Source organism: Quercus suber, unplaced genomic scaffold (assembly GCF_002906115.3).
Source record: "Quercus suber isolate HL8 unplaced genomic scaffold, Cork oak 2.0 scaffold_57, whole genome shotgun sequence".
NCBI lineage: Eukaryota > Viridiplantae > Streptophyta > Magnoliopsida > Fagales > Fagaceae > Quercus > Quercus suber.
Window position 1 is genome coordinate 654,898 of NW_027069522.1, and position 16,310 is coordinate 671,207.

Below are 16,310 nucleotides of genomic sequence, written 5' to 3' on the forward strand. Positions count from 1 at the left end.
AGTAAATGGAATTTTATTCAAAGCATAATTTGCTAAAAAACCTTCCAAATATGTTACATTAAAAAAAAAAAAAAAACATTTGATTGTAAATTTTTTTTTTTTTGAGAAGTAAATGGAATTTTATTCAAAGCTAAAATTAAAAATCTTTCTAGAATAAATCATCCAGATCACTAGACAACTCTTGTACCCATACGACTGTATCTACGGTTAAAACTGCTCTATGTGCTAGAGTGTGCGCTAACAAATAACCCTCTCTAAAAACATGGTGAAAGGAACAAGTTTGCAACGTGGCACCTCATCTACGTACATCCTCAATCACATGCCCATACAATGTGAGACTTCTACCTGGGGCTTGTAGAGCTTGAACAACCCTTTTGCAATCACCCTCCACCATCACTCTTAGGAAGCTCATCTCTGTAGCTAGCTGTAACACCCGTTTGGCTGCCAGAGCCTCTGCCATCTCAACAAACTGAGGCAGCGCCACCTTTTGGCTAAGAGCTACCAAAACATTCCCACAACAGTCCCTAACGACCACACCCAGCCCAGCGAACCCCAGGTGCTCGAACAAAGCGGCGTCGAAGTTCGCTTTATACATGTTTTCCATCAGTGGGGACCAACATACCAGGGCAAGTCTGGGATTCAACGTTAGCTTCGGTTTATGGGCATTAAAAAATTCCTCCACCATTGCTTTTGCTCCCCTTCCGATCTCGAATAACAGCCATGTGGGCTGACACTCTCGGATCCGATTCCTTCGTTGCCATAAGCTCCAAGCTATGGTTGCAAACCACGCCGTTCAAAAGGTGGACCCCTCCTTATTCACCATCTCAAATAAGACCATAAAAGACCTGTTTCATATATAGATCCACAAAGCTCCGTTCAGCCTTCCAAACTGTTTGGGCTTGCTCACAGTACCACAGAGAGTGCATGATTGTTTCCTTCCCATCCTCAAAGAGAGAGCAAGCTTCATCCACCATGATGTTCCTGATCCGTAAGTTTGGTTTTGTAGGAAGTGAATCTCTAAGTGCTTGCCACACAAAGTGCCTGATCTTACTAGGAGCATGAATTTTCCATACCCCTTTCCATACCTTTGTAGCAGCATCTATGGAAGAGGGACTTGGGTTTTCTTGAGGGCCTAAGGCACACCATTTTTCTGTAGTCTATAACCAATCCGTACAAAATACTCACCATCAGGAGTAAGGGCCATACCAGTGTATCATTATCCTCCACTTCAGTGCTAGCAATCATTGAAGCTTCCCATGGGTAGAACGTAGTTTCGATAAGATCCACGTTCCAAACCTTAGAGTTAGGTAGGAATAAGTCAGAGACTTTATTGATCTCTGCATCAATCCTAGGGGACACCACCTTAGAGAATTCTTATCAAGGATTGCAAAAAATTTAGCATTTATCCTCTCAAAACCTAATTTTATAACATATAATACACCACTTTACAATATTCCTTCTATCAAAACTTCTATTTCTTTTTTAACATTCCATTTAAATATTCTTTCTTTATTATTTTTTATTTTTCCTTCTCTCTCCTCTGTCTCTCTCTTTCTCAACCCAATTATTCTCAGCACCGCCGGCCACTGCATCCACCCATGCATACCACATCCACCCACCATCACCGCCACCAGTCAACAGCCAGATCCACCGTAACCACAAACAACAGCAAAGAGAAAAAAAAAAAAAAAAGAAGAAGAAAAACCTCCACATCCACCCACCACACCCACCACATCCACATCCACCGTTGGACCAAAAAAAAAAAAAAAATCAAAAGTAATTGGACCAAGCTCCATGGTTAACAACCAAGCTCCGTCGCACGATCGAAGCCCAATCGGACCCAAGAAGAACCACAAAAAAAAAAANGAATTTTCCATACCCCTTTCCATACCTTTGTAGCAGCATCTATGGAAGAGGGACTTGGGTTTTCTTGAGGGCCTAAGGCACACCATTTTTCTGTAGTCTATAACCAATCCGTACAAAATACTCACCATCAGGAGTAAGGGCCATACCAGTGTATCATTATCCTCCACTTCAGTGCTAGCAATCATTGAAGCTTCCCATGGGTAGAACGTAGTTTCGATAAGATCCACGTTCCAAACCTTAGAGTTAGGTAGGAATAAGTCAGAGACTTTATTGATCTCTGCATCAATCCTAGGGGACACCACCTTAGAGAATTCTTATCAAGGATTGCAAAAAATTTAGCATTTATCCTCTCAAAACCTAATTTTATAACATATAATACACCACTTTACAATATTCCTTCTATCAAAACTTCTATTTCTTTTTTAACATTCCATTTAAATATTCTTTCTTTATTATTTTTTATTTTTCCTTCTCTCTCCTCTGTCTCTCTCTTTCTCAACCCAATTATTCTCAGCACCGCCGGCCACTGCATCCACCCATGCATACCACATCCACCCACCATCACCGCCACCAGTCAACAGCCAGATCCACCGTAACCACAAACAACAGCAAAGAGAAAAAAAAAAAAAAAAGAAGAAGAAAAACCTCCACATCCACCCACCACACCCACCACATCCACATCCACCGTTGGACCAAAAAAAAAAAAAAAATCAAAAGTAATTGGACCAAGCTCCATGGTTAACAACCAAGCTCCGTCGCACGATCGAAGCCCAATCGGACCCAAGAAGAACCACAAAAAAAAAAAAAAAACCCCCATTGCCGCCATCGAACTACAGCCATCAAACCCACGATCCATGACCACAATCACCAGACCACAGCCATTGGTATCCCACAATCACCGAAGCCCACTCATTGGCGAACCACATCGGTGAAGCAGAGAGAGAGAAGAAAGAAGAAAGAAGTGAGAGAGGAAAGAGAAAGATAGAGCAGAGAGAGAGTGTGTTGAGTGAATAAAAAAAAAAAATCGGCTTGGCTTGATACTCCAGCCTGGGTTTCGTCGGAGAGGGAGGTGTCGAGCAAAGGGAGAGAGAGAGTAGAGAAATGGTGAGAGGGAAGAAATGGGAAATGATAAAGACTAAGACAAGGAAGAAAAGAAAGTGGACCACACTTGAATAAAAAAATAATAAAAATTTTACAATTGGTGAACAATGCGGTCTCAAATATGAGACCGCACTGTTCATCAATGCCAAAAATTATAGCATTTACAACTCTTGATGGAGCAAGCTTTTGGGTCAAAAACGCTAAAAAAAAGCATCTTTTAGCATTTAAAACCCTTAATGAGAATGCTCTTACCATATGCTAAATTCGGAAGCCATCTTTTGTCCCAAATATTTGTAATAAAATGTTTAGAATGGAAAGTATATATTTGTAATAAAATCAAATATGCTAGTTTTTTTTTTTTTTTTTTGCTTGAAAATATGCTAGTATTAATATCACGTTAGTCTTAAGAGAGTGTATTGTGTGTAGTATAACTTGTCCCATCCTCCCTTAAAAGTTAACATGACTTTTGAGTGGAGTTGTTATGTGCCTTTGTGTTAGAACCTCTTTTCCTCTCCTTTGTGTGTGTGTGTGTGTGTGTGTGTGTTTGTTTCTCAAAAAAAAAAAAAAAAAAAAAAATCACGTTAATGTTCAAAATTTTCCTAATTAAAAACTATTGACAATAGCTATTCAAATTCTGAATTATATTTGAATTTCAAAATTTAGCAATCAACGTATGTATCATTAAGAGATAATTGATTTCCTTAATTCACATAAATGAGCATTAAAATAAAATATGATATTTTAGTAAAAATATCCAACAAATTCTATGCCCAAGGTGTAAACCTGTTGCGTAATGGCGACCTCAAACCTCTATCATTAACGTTTATTTTTTTGATAAGTAATTGTAATTTATTAAATTGGAACTATCATTAACATATTTGACACAAACAAAACACATGCTTTTGTACCATTCTAGTAGGGAAGATACAGAAAAAGCTAGCATAGGTTGAACTGATAATTAACAAAACTAGCTTTTAAACCCGTGCAAATGCATGGGAATTACATAAGTACATGTATTTTCGGGTTCTCCCAAAAAAAAAAATAGTACATCTATTTTTATCAAAATAAAAAAATAATAATGACCATTTTGTAAGAATCCACAAATAAATGTCAGTACATAAAAATAATTAGAATCTAAGAAAGCAAAAATATTCAAATAATTTAAGGTAAATATTTGGAGTGAACATTTTATTTCAAAAGCCTTAGTTAAATAAATTTAATTAAATAAGTATGTAGCTAAAGTATTTGAAATTCTAAATTTTGAAAAATAACACCTAGTATGAATTTCAAATTTAAAATGTATATGACATTCAAAATGCTATCCATAACAGTATGTGTTGTCTTACAAATAGATTTTCCTTTAAGACTATTCTAAACATATAAAACAGTAACATCCATTGTGATGGATAAAAATATTTCTAGCAATTGAAATTAAAATCCAGCTAAAGAGAATGGTGTGAATTTCCTTCCTTGGAAGCAAATTGGTAGAGAAGCATAATTGTTGTTCGTTTTACATTTTTCGTTAAAATACTTCTTCAACTAAAGAAATTGTTGTTTGTTCTACTTGTCAATTGAAAATAGTCCCAAGTTAACTACCAAAATAGGAGTCAGAACCATAATTGGAGATCATACTAACTTCAATTAATATATGTATCTTGTCTAAAAGAGTTTACGATTCCTTTAAAAAAAAAAAAAAAAAAAAACTGCCAAGTTCTCTTAAACTTAGAGAACCAAAAAAATCTGATTCCATCCAAACCAAGCAAAAGAAGAAATACTGGACTTTATACACACACACACACACACACACAAATCCACTGAAAGACTATTCATAGACATTTTATAAGAAACTAGTAAGTTTTCCGTGCGATGCACGAGTAGTGTTATAATCTTTTATGTAAATTTGTTTTTGGAAAATATTATACATATGTTATAGCATATTTATTATAAAACTTTGTTAGTAATGAGTTCACCATAAAAAGTAACAATTATAAATTGCACACATATATCTATTATAATTATTTTGTTCAAGTAATGAGTAATAATGAAAACAACTTGGAGTAATATTGTATAATAAAAGTTGATAAAAGCATATTAGTTCATTCTATATTATTGATTTTTATTATGTGATGTAATAAAAAGCTTCATTACAATTTTTTTTTTCAATGCTTTGTTATTGTGATATGGTGACGCTTGTTGTCATTATTAGTTTTTCCATCTTCAACATTTGAAATTTAGTCCATCTATATTTGTTCAATTTTTGAGCTTTCATCATTTTTTTTCCTTTTGTTGCATCATTTGTGTTAATTACTAATGAATTGGTACCGAGAGATTCTTGATTAGATCTTACAAAGTTTGGACTTTTTTGCTAAGATTTTTCATAGGTATTTGCATTTATATTAAATTTCAATGATGTGACAGTTTTTTGTAATTTTTTTTTTATTTTTGTTAATTTTGGAATAGTGCAGCAAAAAGAATTAACATAGCATGTTGAATTGTATGTTTTTTTTTTTTTTTTTTTCCTTCCATACCTTTTTATCATTTGAAGGCACATCAAAATCTAAGCAACTATATAATTTTCAAAACCATCTTTTGGATTGAATTCATTCAAATCAAGTAGAGAATCCATTTTTCCATTTTTTTTTTTTTTTTCAAATAACGTGATATTCCTTCTCCAATATCAATATTTTTACAATAATTTAAATTAAGTTGTTTTTACCTTATATTTTTTCAGCAAGATCTCTCGATCTTGTAGATTTATTTAGGATTTTCTCGGCATCTCAATCAAATATCACAAACTTTGTTTTGTTAGTTGCATTTAAAACTTCAATTTGAATCTTGTATCTAAAGTAGTTTACAATGTATATATATATATATATATAGTAGTTATAGTGAGATAAATATATTATAAATATTTGGAGAGAATGTAGTTAATGTGAGTGCCTCTAACTTTGGGATAAAAAATTTATTTTTGTTTTACATTTTGCACACCAAAATGATCCTGTTTGTAATTTGACATTCCTTTCACAAAGTACGCACAAAATGTAATACTAACCATTGTTGTATCAATGTTACTTATTATTGCAATACCCTAGCAGTTTACATCTTGCAATGAACTTTGAAATTAACATGTATTTTTTTTAATGTAAATAATATGATCTATTATTATTTTTATACATAAATGATGAGTATAATTTGAAATAATTAACAAACCTTTTTCGTAGGATCTCATTCAATGCATTTTATCTTTACTATTGTCTTCATATTATTTAAAGATAAATCCTCTTATGAAAATTGTTTTGCATGTATTTTTTGTATTTCTTGCATAGGTTCATGTTTTTTACCATTCCTATTATTGAATTTTAAAAAAAAAAAATTAAGTTAATGGCATTTTGTGAGATAGTATATGCTCTTTATTAGACGTTTTTGTTATTATAAATTTTAGAAATATGCACTTGTCAATTATTTCAGTAACCTGAGGGATCTCAAGATTTATATATATTTTTGTTGCACTGGTCGATGACAAAGAATTTGTTTGCATAAATTGCATAGAATATTATTAATAGACAAAAGCATATTGAATTGAAATTAGGGAAAAATGAAGAGATATTTCATGAGAATGAGATTTTCTAGAAGTATCATCTATATGTGGGGGAGGAAGAAGAGAGTTTGTAAGAGGGTAAGAGTTTTTGCTTTGATTTACATGTGGAATGGTCAAACTTAGGTCATAATATGTAAGGTAAGAACTGAGCCTGAGTTTTTCATAAGGTTTGGTCTACTTTTAAAAGGTAGTCAATTTTATAGTGAATAACTTTTGGTCTAATTGTCAAGAACAACTCATATTAATATAATAGTAAAAATAAGTTACTATGATCTATTGGGTAACAGTAAAAAAAATTAATAAAAAGAGGTAAAAAAATGCTAAATTTATATAATAGTAAAAATAATTACTATGATTTATTAAGTAATAGTAAAAAAACTTAATGGAAAAAGGTAAAAAAGGTTAAATGCAATAAGTTACTATGATCTAGTGAGTAACAGTAAAAAAAACTTAAAAAAAGTGGTAAAAAATGTTAAATTTATATAATAGTAAAAATTTATTGGGTAACATAAAAAAAAATTAATGAGAAAAGATAAAAAAAGTTAAATGCAATATTAGAGTGCCATGTGGCAGGACCTCATGCACTCTCACATGAGGTCTCTACTTTTATTTATATATGATTTAAAAAAATTGTATTAACAACATGGTTCCATGACATAGAGAAAACATTTTTGCTAGTAATTATTCCAAAAGTACCCACATCACTATGTTTCAACAATTTTTGAAAAAGAAATTGCATAATTTTCTTTGGCCATTCCTGTTCAATCAAACCAAACACATATATAATCACTATTAAAAGAACTAAAAGATCAGCAACCATTTCCAATAGCTACACTTCAAATATCAATTCTGTGTATACAACATTTGATGTGGCTTTTAAAAATACACAAACATGACATACCTAGGAAATCATAATAAGAGAAAGGCTAATTAAAAATAATTCAACTAAAGAAGAATTATGGTTTTTTTTTTTTTTTTTTTTTAAATATTTTGACTATAGCAGCATTAAAGTATGCATTCCTCACTGTCTGCAGCATTGAACAATGTTTCAAATAAGAAACAATTTTAATTTACCTAGCTGCTCACCTTCTTGCCTATCAAGCCCACCTATAAGCATATGAACTCCCCATCTAATGAGAAGTGACATCATTCAACTTGTAAATCTAGGATTAAGCAGGATGCTCATTAATACAAAGTGTAATGTAAGGTGAAAACATTAAACTTTTGGGCTCTATAGATTTAATCAAAAGAACCAAATCTTTTATTATCATACCTTGTATTCTTGTTATTGTTAATATTGTTAATGCTTGGATGGGCTCTGGTTGTGCTTGTGGCTCATGACCAATTGTTCCTATTATGGCTCTCTCTAGTTCAAGGTTTTTGGGGGTTTGGTTTCGAGGAAAAATAGGCTAAAAGGAGTTCTCTGATGCAGATCAAGCCAAATGTTACAAATTGAAAAGCCATTTCAGTTTTTGTTAGGGAAGATATTAATAATTTAACGCCCTAGCCCCAATCATGGTTCTCGCAATTTAATTCCCATTGTCCATGAAAAATTATCTCCATTTCTCACTCACCAATATTAGTGCGCCCATATTCTCCCTTCATTAATAACTTACAACTGCTGCATGTGGGCTTAACAGGTGAACATTAAAGTTTAAAGAAATGATAACTTCAACATGTGGCATTTTGCTAGGCCACACATTTATCTAGTTGCTGTTATTAATCAATACAAAGGCAGGGAAATGAACAATTTTATGGTACATACATCTTTGCAACACAACCTGAGTCCTCAAACAAAGCATACAATATTGATAGACATTATAATGAGTAGAAACTGCACTTGATGTGGCTCACTGCATAAGTGACATCATATTAATGCCTGTCCAAATCAAGCTTCAATGCTGTTTCTTTAGCTTGCTTAAACTGAAAATCATATCCATTTGCAATTAGTTAGTCTTAGCACATGGAAACTTGGTAGAAAGTCAATAAATAAGCCAGACAAAAAAGAAAAAAAAAAGAAAAAAAAAGAAAAAAAGAAAGAATCTTAACTGCTCTGGAGTTTCAATCTTGTCTCTCCCACTGTAGATCATATCAGATCCTCCTTGATAAAAAGAAAAGGCGAGCAAATTAAATGACTTTCTTATAACTTCAACATGCATGGTTACATCTATAGCTCATGGCTAAATTACATATATAGTGAATAAAACTTTTGAAGAGGCATGTTTGGCAAGCCCAAATACACCTATCTTTTTGAGCTTATTTTGGCAGGCCTCACACTGAAAAAAAAACCTTTCCCCCTCTTTTTCTAGGGTACTATTAGCACATAACCAATCAACAAAGAAATAATAGTCGCTAACCCGAGCAATGCACGGGCAAAATTCTTATGAAAGTATAGTTTATACATATAAAAAGCTTTCTAATTTTACATGAACTATGTAATTGTAAAAATTCAAAAAGTGAACTCTCCATTTTAATGAATAATTCATGTTCGAGTTGTTTGATAAGTGAACAACTCGTCCTAAATCTTACTAAACCTAAAATAAAATAATGAAAGAAAATCTAAATCAAATAACCATTCACATGAACAGCTACAAACAACCATGAAAATTTCATAACTGCAATTTGGTGATTCCCTGGTTCTTTTTTTGCACACATAGCTCCTATACATTGGCTTCCATTATCACGAACTACTCTCAAACCATACCATATTTTGTTCTGCAATTTCAAAGCAACTCTTAACAAAATTAATTTCTATATCATATTTGTCACCTAACTTAAAATAAATAGATAGAACAAAATTCTGAAAGTATGACAGTAGTAGAAGACCAAGAAGGCAGTGGCAGGGCCATCAAATTTCTCACTCATTGCATTACAGACTCTGTAAATTGATTGGTGAAGTAGATTTTTCTTTCACAACAATGAAATGGTGCAATAAACAGCCCATGTCATGCCATAATGTTTGTTATCATCCGCAATTACGTATGCAAACTCATCAACATTAGTCCCATTACAATTTCCACCCAAAAAATAAAATAAAAGGCAAAATCAAAATCAAATTCAGCTATACCCAAAAAAAGAAAATTAAAAAAAAAAAAAAACTTTAAACTCCAAGCAACTATATTTCTATATCTGTTTGCCTTCATGGTTCCACTCAACTAAAACCAAAACCAAAATCAGAATTAAGAGGCAATCTTAGAATAGTTTGAAGGTAACTGAAAAATTGAAGGAAAAAATTAATCTGTAAAAAACAAAAAATCAATCCAGATTTTACCAATTGAAAAGCCAATTACCATAGAAACCTTCTCGCTTCTTGGCCTGTGTATGCTTCATTGCCTTTCTCTACTTATATAATAACCCTTCTTCTTCTCTAACGACCCAGATAGTAAGTCACAAAACAAAACAAAATATGAAACTGAAATTCATTAAAGCAAAGGAACAAAACCCAAAAACTGAAATTCCTAATAACAATCAACATGTATACAGCATTAGACTTATGTGCACTTGTCAATTTGATCCAGCAACTCTTCTTGCAAAACATCAGTGTCATATCCAGTAAAGAATGTTATAAATCTGGGTTTAAACAAAAGGACATACAAAAAAATTATTTTAACATTATACGAAAAAAATGAAAGAGAGAATACAAAAAGAAGTTGAAGCAATCATTGTAAGGAATTTGATCACAAAGCATAGCCAAAAATAAATAAATAAATAAATAAAACAGTTTTACAGTTTAGTTTGATACAAAATAAGAATTCATTGAATTAAAAAAAAAGAAAAGAAAAATATGGAATTCAAAGCCAAATCAAACCAAAAATATCAATGGACAAAATTCAATTCAATTTAACCATATTTAGTGAATAATCTGCACAATGTTTAACATTTTGTTGGTTAGTGTTTAACAATCTATTGGTTATTTCCCATATGATGATGGCTAAGGATTTAGCTTCTGTTGGCCAAGGATATATAAAATAAATACATAAATCAAGATTAACATCAAACAGTAACACTTTTTGGCACAAACTTGAACTGGAATGTTTGTTTTCATCTTATACATAACAGTTTTAAACAATCCAAGGTGAAATTTGACTTTTAACCACAATAAATCAAAGGAAAAATCCCTAATGTTACCAAAAGAAAAAACCAAACCAAAGCATCCCAAAAAAAAGAGAATCAATCCATCTACTTTAAAAAAGGGTAAAAGAAGAACCCTAGAAAATTAAGCAGGGGAAAAAAAATTAAATATAGATATATTGAAGAGGACAGTTGGTAATTTGATTAGTATAAGCATCTGGTTTTAAATTAAAGCATAGATATATTGAAGTAAGACCAAGCACCAAAGTTTACTAAAGACATATAACCCCTCTATTTATGATAATTTTCATTACATAAGATTAAAGGTGGATTATAATATTCAAAATATCACCTACAGCCATCAAAAACTCATACTTTAAGAAATGATAATATGTATTTGTACAATGATCATCCATTCTTCATGGTTAGGATTAATTGCATTTTGTCAAGTGGAATGTTCAACAACAATTGCTGCTCTACTATTGTTTTCTCTTCACATTTAAGTGCCACGAGAATTTATAAAAAAAATACATGGGAATATAGACATTATCTGTCACCAACAACTTTATTATACCCCTGTTTTGTCCTCTATATTCAACACTTATAAGAGGCATTAAAAAAAAAAAAAAACTCAATAAATCTTCATGTTGGTCATGCCAGAGCGTGGCTAATGAATCAGCATGGGTGTTTCCACTTCTGGGGATGTGAGACAAGCTGAAAAGATCAAATTTTCGACTGCAACCGCCTGACATGGCTCAGGTAATCTTGCATTCTCGAATCTCTGGCCTCTAACTCTCCTCCTACTTGGCCTACGACCAATCTCGAATACGAGAACATCTCCACCAACTTTCCTCCCAACTTCTATACCATAACCATCCCTTGCAGTAATGCCTCATACTCGGCTTCGTTGTTGGTGGCCGAGAACCCGAGCCTCAAGGATTTTTTCAATAATATGCTCTTCAGGGGATACTAAGACTAACCCCACTCCAGACCCCTTTGGTTTGCCATGCTGTCAACGTATATTTTCCAACATGGTGCCCCAAGGTAGAGATTTTCCTAACTAATTTTTCGCCAAGGCTCTTTCCTCGGCTCGCCACTCTACCATTGGTTCAGCGAACTCGGCCATCAAATCGGCCAGAACCTGACCTTTTATGGAGGTCCAAGGCATGTATTTCACGTCAAAAGCCTCCAGAATTATGTTCCACTTGGCGATCCTTCCTGTGTAATCAGTGGTCCAGAGTACAGACTTCAGGGGTAATCAGGTTAGGACAACCACTATGTGAGCCTAGAAGTAGTGGGGAGCTTTCGTGTAGCGTGGACCACGGCCAATATGGCTTTCTCTAAGGGCAAGTACTTGACCTCGACCTCATACAACGACTTGCTAACGTAGTAGACTGGCCTTTGAACGCCATTGTCGTCCCGTATTAGCACCAGGCTTATAACGTGGAGCGCTACGGCGATGTATGCGTATAAGACCTCGTCGGCCTCAGGATTGGACATGATAGACGGCCGTGATAGGTACTCCTTGAGCTGCTGGAAGGCCACTACACAGTCCTCAGACCAATTAAACCCCTTCCACTTGTTGGTCAGGAGATAGAAGGGCCTGCACCTGTCTGTCGACCTGGAAATAAATCGATTTAGGGCCATGATCATTCCGGTAAGCTTCTGGACCTCTTTTGGGGTTTTGCGGAGTCTTTAGATTATGAATAGCCTTGATTTGGTCAGGATCGACCTCGATTCCCTATGGGTGATCATGCAACCCAAAAACTTGCCAAAGCCCACCCAAACGAGCATTTGGAAGAATTAAGGCGCAGCTTGTGCTTTCTCAGGACGTCAAAGGTGCAGCCGAGGTCCCCAAATATTCGGATACCACCTTACTCTTTACCACCATATCATCAACATAGACCTCGACGCTCTTTCCCAGCATTGGCTTAAACATTCTCGTCATCATCCTTTGATAGGCGGACCCCACGTTCTTTAGACCGAATGGCATTACTTTGTAGTGGTAGTTCCCGACGGGCGTCACAAAGGCTGTCTTCTCCTGATCTTCCAGGGCTAGTGGTATTTGATGATAGTCCTGGAAGGCATCTAGGAAGCTCATTTGAGGATGTCATGTGGTTGCATCCACTAGCTGGTTGATCCGAGGCATGAGGAACGGGTCTTTTGGACATGCCTTATTTAGGTCGGTGAAGTCCACACAAACCCTCCACTTTTCGCTCTTCTTTTTGACCACCACAGTGTTGGTCTAACCATTCAGGATAAAAGACCTCTTTTATAGCCCTAGCACGCTTAAGCTTATTCACCTCTTCCCTGATTGCATCAGCGTGCTCCCTCAACGAGCGCCGGAGCAGCTGTTTCTTGGGCACTACAGGACGAATTAATGTTAAGGTGGTGACAGATGAAGACGGATCAATCCTTGGGGCAATCACAGGCATCCCATGCAAACACGCAATATTGCTTTTGAGGAACTCAACTAGCTCTTCCTGCTCTTTGGGAGGCAGCCGAGCTCCGACCTGAAAGAATTTCGCTCGGATTGTCACCAATCGCCACCTTCTCCAGACCTTCACATCTTGCCTCCTCGAGCAGCTGCATCTGGAGGCGCCGCTAGGGTCTTTGATTGCTATAAGCCTTCCCCAGCAATAGCCGAAAGGCTGTGCGTCGAGCCGATGTGATACGGAGCCACCATGCACTACCTTGTGGTGGGCTAACAACCACGGATCTCGAGAACCTGATCCCTGATGGGAATTTCACTTTCTGGTGCAAGGAAGAGGCAATGCCCCCTAAGGTGTGGAGCCAAGGCCCCTACGATGGCTGTGTAGGGGGAGTAGGTGTCCACTACTATAAAGTTCACCTCCACCACTTTTGGGCGGTCTAAATAGGCAGCTTGATCATGCCTTTTGGGATGACGAGTTTCCCATCAAAGCTCATCAAGGGAGAGTTATAGGGCGTTAAGTCCTCCAGCCTTAGCCCCAGCCCCTTATAGAGGTTGGGTACATACCTCGGCCGCACTGCCACCATCCACCATCACTCTTCTCGCATCATAGTTCCCAATTACGAGTGTGATCACCAGGACTTCATCATAGGGCTAGGTAGTCCCAACCTTGTCTTCTTCTGAGAATCTCAAGGTCAAGTGAGGACTCTTCTTGACCCTTCTCGGCCCTAGCTAGGAGTCTTCGACTGCAGCTGGGCTACAGACAACACTCGCGAGGGGCTGCGTGCCTGTTCTCCCTAGTACGGCTAAGATCACATTGATCGTCCTTGCGAATGCCCTTAGGGCGTTATCTCTCTGGGGCTCCTGATGGGTCCGTCCTTGATGGTCACCAGGGTGATGTAGAAAGTGCTTTAGCCTTCCTTCTCGGACCAGTTGGTCCAAATAGTTCCGGAGGTTCCTGTAGTTCTCTGTGGTATGCCCGTGATCCCTATGATATTGGTAGTAAAGGTTCTGGTTGCGCTTCGCAGATTCTCCCACCATTTTGTTTGGCCACCTGAATATGGCTCGTTCGATTTTCTCCAACACCCTGTGTACTGGCTCTCAGAATGTGGCATGGATAGCCTGTGTGTCGGCCGCTCCAGATTGCCCGCAAAGTCTTTCCTGGGCGAGTGCTGCTATATCAATCCGGCCTAGGGTCCTTCCTCTCCTGAGGGGCCTTCTCCTTCCCTTTATCCTGCAGCTGGTCTACCTCACTCGCTTGTACTTGTCAATCTGATTCATCAGTCAGCACACACTGGTGGCAAGCTTTCCAGTCAGGGACTTCCTTAGGCCATGTCTGGCTGGGAGACCATTTTTGAAGGTGCTGATGGCAACATCATCGAAATTGCCTTCAGTTCATTGTACACCTCCCAGTATTGACCCAGTAGGCCTTTAGAGTCTCTCCATCGTGCATAGTCAGAGATAGTAGTGCGCTCAAGGCCGAGGCTCTATGCTGTTTTAAGAAGCGGGAGCCAAAGGCCCTAGTCTGCTGTCTGTACGAGCTTATAGAGTCGGCCTAAGTCGTTGAACCACCTCATCGCCACTAGACCCAAGCTGGAGGGGAAAACCTTGCACATCAACGCTTCGTTCTTAGAATGGACAACCATCCTCTGGTTGAACTGGCTCATGGGTCCATGGGGTCCATTTTGCCGTTATAGATGGAGAAGATTGGCTGCTGGAACCGCCGAGGAAGTGCAGCCCCTTCTATATGGGTGTGAATGGCGACTTGGACAGTTGATCCAGCGTCCTGCTCATGGCAACGTACCTCAAGCCCCTAGGGGATGGCTTTTACGCTTGCGCTTCTGATAGTGCTCCTCTTCATGAGAGAAGTCTCGCTTGAGGAGTTCTCGATCTTTGCCGATAATCGCTGTCGCTCTCATGTCAGAGGGCAGGTCGGGGCTAGGCTAAGATCACCTCCTTGCGCATGGCGCAGTCTCCTCCTCAAGTTATCTATCTCTTGCTCATGGCCTGCTCGCCGTTAACCCTTGGGTCATATGCTCCCCGCCTTCATTAGTCGTTTGACCCGGTTGTTGTTTTGTCTCTGTGGCACATGATTGTCCCCACGCGAGTAGCTGCTACTAGTTTGAGTGGTGTGTACACTTCCCTCTCAGAATCTCCCATTCTCTTCATTTCGGTCATGCTCAGGGTTGGCAAAGTTACCTTGGTGCTGGGGCTTGGCCGGTTCAGGCTGATGGGGGCTTGCTTGATGAGGGCCGGATCCTACCATGCTTGATCGTTACCCTTACTAACGCACAAGTTTTTCCCACAGACGGGCCAATTGTAGGGATGAATTTGACACTTCTACTATTGAGAGAGTAGACTCAAGCCGATTGACCCATTACAATGAATTTGTAGAGAGAGGTTCAAGAACTAGGCCCTAGTGAGGGATGCAATGGCCAGGCCTGGTTGCGTATGGATTGAATGACATGAACATGGGTTAAAATACACAATGGTGCTCCTCGGTTCTTCTCTTAGGAGCTTGCGGTTCTTATTACTCTCTTCATGATTGGTTACAATGATTTCTGGGTGAATCCCAGTTGCTACCCTATTCCTTTCTTTTTTTTCTTGTTCCCTCCATCTAGAGGGATTCTTTACATTATATATCCCCTCTCAACTGATCCTAGCCCTACATTTTTGATCAACCTAGCCGCTATTCGAGTGCTTGTCCCATCAGCCGCCTTTCCATCCTTCCTGTGGGTTGTGGCAACCAAGGCAGGCTGTTCAGGGGTCATCTCCTCATTAATGCGGCCAAAACATTAGTTATGGGCATTTAATGTGGAGGTGACATTCATTCTGGACTTGCTCCTCCACCATCTTCCTGCTGACACGTTGCACTTCCACTTTTTCTTTAGATGCTCAAGAAAGGTTTCCTGGTGGCTGATTACTTCCTCTCCAACGGTCTTGGCTGGTCGAGGACAACATCATCCTCGGCGATGTTTCCTGGAGCTTGGGCTACCTGTGTTCCTTCTCGGACATTCCTTGATCCTCGGCATGGGCTTTGGGCCAGATATAAGATGGGCCGGGGTTGTCAGATTATCAGCCCACAGCACACTTTGTACTTCTTTCTATTTGTTTATAGGACTTCTATTATTTTTGTTAATTGTTTCTCAAACTTATCTTATTTTAAAATGTTATTTTATTTCATATTTTTAGTGCATATTGGCATGACCAACATGAAGATTTATTGAGTTTTTTTTTTTTTTT